The sequence below is a fragment of the Hemicordylus capensis genome, chromosome 2 (assembly GCF_027244095.1).
Source record: "Hemicordylus capensis ecotype Gifberg chromosome 2, rHemCap1.1.pri, whole genome shotgun sequence".
NCBI lineage: Eukaryota > Metazoa > Chordata > Lepidosauria > Squamata > Cordylidae > Hemicordylus > Hemicordylus capensis.
This window is the reverse complement of record NC_069658.1, coordinates 426,928,706-426,934,757: the sequence shown is the minus strand read 5'-3', so window position 1 is coordinate 426,934,757 and position 6,052 is coordinate 426,928,706.

The window sequence follows — 6,052 nt, the reverse complement described above, 5'->3', positions numbered from 1 at the left end:
AATTTCTAGCTGCTTTACAATGGCATCGTTTAAATTTGTATTTCATGAAGATTTATCTTGGAATAAAATTGCTTTAGAGGTAAAAATGCTGTCTTCTCAGACAAATTTTCCCTTGATAGTTGAAGGTAGCAATAAAAAACACTTTGCTTGACACCAGTTTCCTGCTGCATCACTCCAGCACAACTTTGCCTAGGATAGGGGTAAAAACAAATATGATACTAACTGCCCATTTGACTCAATTTCTTTTCCTTAACTAAAATAGCAGTCAGGTGGGGAGATAGCTTTCCTCGTGGGACTTGCAAGAGCTTTTTATCAGGACAATATAATGAAGGGAAAGAGCTAAATGCCCTTCCCTGGATGCCATAGTCTATGCCCTTCCCCACTACTGTTTTCATAAAGGGTAGATAAAAATCATGAACCAAAAATTATGCAACATCTGTTTTGACCCCCAAGTCTTGACTGAAAACACTATTGTTTTGAGGTAGCAAGTAAATTAAGAATAAGCACTTGTGTGCAGGAAAGTGGGGTTTGTGCTGGAGGGTAGCTGCCCAAGTATCCTGTCCTTGGGTAGAAAGGACTGCTCCAAGAAACTAAGCTAATAGACTGATTCTGTGTTAAATTTATGGTGTTGAAGGGGCACCTGAAAAGTCTCCAACTAAAACTGGATGTTTTCACACATTGATCTTGTTGCCAAGACTTCTTTCAATCCTGAATGATCAGCTTCCTTTGAACTTAAAAATGTAAAAGACTGAGATGCAGAGGAAGGAAGGCTTACTATTGAAAGGATCTTAAAAAACAAAACAAACTTGAATGCACACTTGCACAGCAGAAGGTGTTTGGCCCAAATGCAGCCCCCTGTGGGAATTCTAGATACCCATTAGCTGTGGCCTTTTCTCACATTTTTGAGAACGTCAAAGGCCCACCCCAGACCCATCAAAACTGGCAATGGAAATGGGAGAATGCCTTTGCTGCTGCTCCTTGGAGTCAGAGGTGTGTGTGACTGAATTCGTACCAGCTGTTCCTAGCTTATTGCAGTCAGCCATACTGCACAGCCCACAGCCCATCTCCTCCAAAAGTAATAATTTATACATTTTGGAAATTAATTTTTCATCATCTTGACATAATTCCTTCTCAAAGTTCGAAATCTGATCTTCAAATCCAACTTTAAGGTCTTTCTTATATCTCTCATTTAATTGATAGTACTGAAGCCAATCTCTGACCACATTTTGTAATTCAGTTAAAGATTTTAACTTACAATCCTTTCCATGAAAATACAACAGATCTCTATACGTACCCCCAGACATCTGCATATTTACTTCTTTACGTGATAAAGCTTCAATCGGGGATATCCCTAACGGAGTTTTTGGTTCCAACCAATTTTTATATTTTAACCATACCCTCATTAAACTCCTTCTTACATAGTGATTCAGAAAATCTTTATGTACTTTAGTTTTTTCATACCATAGATAGGCATGCCATCCAAACCTTCTATCAAATCCCTCCAGATCAAGGACTCTAGGGTTTCTCAATGTTATCCATTCCTTTAGCCATGTCAAACATACAGCATCAAAACACAACCTTAAATCTGGCAAGGTAAGACCACCCCTTTTCTTTGCATCTGTTAGATTCTTAAAGTTTATTCTTGGTCTTTTCCCCTGCCAAACAAATTTAGTTATATCCTTCTGCCATTGCCTAAAACAAGTCAAGTTATTAATTATAGGAATAGTCTGAAAAAGAAATAACATTTTAGGCAAAACATTCATCTTCACCACAGAGATTCTTCCCATCAAAGATAAATTCATTTTAGACCATCTTTGCAAATCATTTTTCATTGAGTTCCATGTTTTAACATAATTATTTGAAAACAGCACAGAGTTATTATTTGTTAACCAAACTCCCAGATATTTCACTTTCTTCTCCACTTTTAACTCACTTATTTCACCAAATCTATCTTTAATTTTCTGATCTATATTTTTAGTCAGAACCTTAGTTTTAGTCTTATGTATATAAAATCCAGCTAACTGGCCAAATTGCTGTATCTTGTCCAAAAGTCTTTCAATCTTATCCATTGGATTCTCTAAAAATAACACAACATCGTCTGCAAAGGCTCTCAATTTATATTCTTGTCTCCCAATTTTGGGAGCATGTAATTCATCATCTTCTCTAATAGATCTACAAAGCACTTCTAAAACCAATATAATAAGCAATGGAGAAAGTGGACAACCTTGTCTAGTCCCTTTTTGTATTACACAATTGTCTGATAGTTCTCCATTTACAATCATCTTGGCAAATTGTTCTGAGTAAATGGTTTTAATTGCTCTAATGAAATGTTCACCAGCAGTTATTTCCTCTAATAGTCCCCACATGAACTGCCACGAAATATTGTCAAAAGCTTTCTCTGCATCCAAAAAGATCATCGCCATCTGTTTATCATTATGTTTTTCATAATACTCCAATACATTCAAAACTGTTCTAACATTGTTTCTCAATTGTCTCTTTGGTAAAAAGCCAGCTTGGTCCTCATGAATAAAGTCTCGTAGTACCACTTTCAGTCTCCTTGCCAAAACCGCAGCAAAAAGTTTATAATCATTATTTAAAAGTGATATTGGCCTATAATTTTTGACTAATGTTAAGTCTTGATCTGGCTTTGGGATTATTGTAATATTTGCATGTTTCCACGAATCTGGCATAATCCCTTTTTGTAAAATGTCATTCATAGTCCATTGAAGAGGTTGTAAAATTTGATCTTTGAGTAACTTGTAATACAAAGCTGAGAGTCCATCTGGTCCAGGGGCCTTGTTAGGTTTAGCTTGATTTATTGCTTCTATTATTTCCATAACTGTTATTGGAGCATTCATAATTTCTGTTTGTTGATGAGAAAGTTTTGGAATGTTTTTAGTTCTAAGAAACTGCTCAATTTTTTTATCTTCTACTATTTTGCCTTTATATAATTCTGAGTAATATTAAAAAAAATTCCATCCTTATTCCCTTTCCATTATAAGAGAGCCCATTTTTAGTAAATATTTTAGATATAAAGTTTTTCTTCCTCTCAAGACTAATTTTCCAAGCTAGCAACTTGCCTGGTTTATTTGCAAATTCAAATGATCTTTGCTTGATATACATCAGACTCTGTTCAAGTTCATTTGCTATTAACATAGAGAGTTGTTGTTGTAAGATCTTAATAGCTTGAGAGATCTTCTTATCTTTAGTCCATATCAATTCTCTTTCCTTTTTGGAAATCTGCATCAGTAGTACCTCTTTTTTCAGTCCTCTTTGTTTTTTAGAATATGCATTTTGCTGTATAAAAAAACCTCTCATAACCGCTTTACTTGCATCCCAAACAATTTTGTTATCCAATCCTTGATTTAAATTCAGTTCGAAGTAATCCTTTAACTTCTTTTTGGCTTTCTCAACCACATCTGGTTTTTTCAAAAGATATTCATTCAGTCTCCACCTAAATGAAGTCACTCCTTCCATGCAAAACAAATTGGATTATGATCTGAAAATGTCCTAGGTAGGATATCCATTGTTTTCATATGAGTTATAATAGTTTTGGATGTCCAGACCATATCTATCCTAGAGTGTGATTGATATCTTTCAGAAAAGTAGGTATATTCTTTTGCATTTAAAATTTTAATTTTCCATAAATCATTGAGATCCATATGATCTACTAATTCAAAGAATGCTTTAGGAAGTTTACCTTGTAAATTCTTTTCCGATAAATCAGATTTTCTATTCAGAGATGTCGAAACAACTCCATTAAAATCTCCCAATAGAAGCAAATTAGCATTCGATAAGTCTGCCATCTTTTGATCCAAATAATTATAAAATTCAACTTTCCTTTCATTAGGTGCATAGATTCCAATTATCACTGTTTTAACTCCAGATATTAGAACTTCTAGTGCTAGTACCCTACCTTCTTCATCTTTAAAGATCAATTTAGGTTCAAATTGTTGTTTAACATAAAGTACTCCTCTTTTTTTTTTTTTTTTTCTTATCTGAAGAAACAAATTCTTGTCCCAGGGCTTTATTTACCAAAATGTTTTGATCACATTTTCTAATATGAGTCTCTTGTAAACACACTATATCCAAATTTTGTTTCTTAAGAAAATGAAAAACCCTGTTTCGTTTAATTTTTGAATTCAGGCCATTTACATTCCAAGATAAAAATCTGTAAGATCGTTTGTAATCCATACAGAATGGTTTAAGTTATATATTTATGGAGCAGGATGTTCAGAAGATAAGTCTTTCTTGTATTTCCGCCAGAATTCTTGTGCTTTAAGGAGCTCAGTGAATCTATAACTCTTGCTCTTGTAAAAGAAGGAGATTCCCTCTGGTAATTCCCATCTAAAACCTATTCCTTTAGCATTTAATGCATCAGTCAAAAATTTGTAATCCTTACGCTTTCTTAAAATTCTGGCTGGAATCTCTTTCAGAATTTTTATCTGATGAGTTTGAATTGTTAATGTTGTAGTAAAGTGAGCCTGAATGATTCGTTCTACTATTGATTTGGTGGAAAAATGTACTATGCAATCTTTAATTAATTTATTTTTTATTGCAAAATCCAAATTTAAATGAAAGACTGTCTCAATCTGGGCATCCATCTCATCAGCCGTAATTCCCAAAAGTGATGCAAGTTCCTCTCCAAGTAGTTTCCTAATATTCTGACTAGGGGTTTCAGGGATTCCTCTGAACCTTAGAAATCTCTCTTTTTGTCTTAATTCCAACAGAGCCATTTGATCCAGTAATTTTTCTCTGTCATCTTTCAGTGATTGCACATCCTTCTCTACAGCTTCAACCCTTAATTTAAATTATTTATTGTCCAGTGCCAATTTTTTGACAGTCTCATCAATATTTGAAGTTTTGTCATTTATCTCCGCCATATTTTGCTTCATTTGGGTTACATCAGAAATGACCTGTTTAAGGGCAGTGGCGTTTGATGCCAAAGCAACTGCATTTGACTGCAAAATCTGTTTCATCTCAGTCAGCATTTGATCCATGGCTTCAGCTACTTTAGCCTCCCCCGCACCTGTATCTGGAAGTGAAAGTTTCCTTGATTGTATATGTGTCTGGCTTAGATGAGGTTTCTCCCTTCCTCTCATAATGACATGAAGGAGTTAAAGAAGAAAATTCTTTGCCCAAGTATGTTTGTCCTTGATCTCAAAACAGAAAGTAAAAACCTGAGCTTGTTCTCAAATATAAACAATTCTGCAGCGTCTGTGCCTAATCAGTGGCAGAAAATTTTCTCACAGTGGTGTGGAGTATCAAATAAAAAAACAGCAGAACGTCTCTTCTTTAAACTTGAGAAATAACAAACCCCACTAGTAGAATTCTTTCCAGATATTGTGACCAGCAACTTAAGTCTCCAGTCTTAATAGTTAATAAACAGAAGAAAAAGAAAAAAGAAAATCCTTTCTTTAATTGTAATCCAAAAAAGAACTTACAGATTTATCTGTGATGACTTTCCCAGAAACGCAGGAGGATTTTCAACCGTTTGTCATCATCATTCCTCGTTCACTGAAGAGGTGAGCTTCTTTAAACTTTACACATTAATTATATCCAAGCCAAAGAGATTGTCTGCTCGGCAGCTTTAAAATTCCTGAGCAGGAGTTTAGCAAAGATGGAGCCCCATTCCCTGCTGATCATCTTGAGACAACAAACCGCGCTCTTCAGCCCGGTCCCTGTATCAAATAACCAGCATATGAGAAGACGTGGGTTATCTTGAATCGAATCCTTTGATCCAGGACAATGTAGGGAGGATTTTGAAGCCTCAAAATCCTCTTTTTTTCCTCCTGCTCAGTCCTCCCTTGTCAGGGAGTCAGCCGCTGCGTTGGCAGTCCAACCGGAAGTCCATAGTGTTGTTTCCAGGTTGTGAAGACACGTGTTCTCTGGCTTGCTAGGCCAGAGGCAAAACCCACAAAGATATCTGTGACCACTCTAAAGTTGGCACCAGTTTGCACTTTGGCCTTGTGGCATACTTGTGAAAAAAATTGGCCATCACTGGTGCAAATCATAAGTACCACGCTGAACCCAGGTATGTTGATGCAGAGTT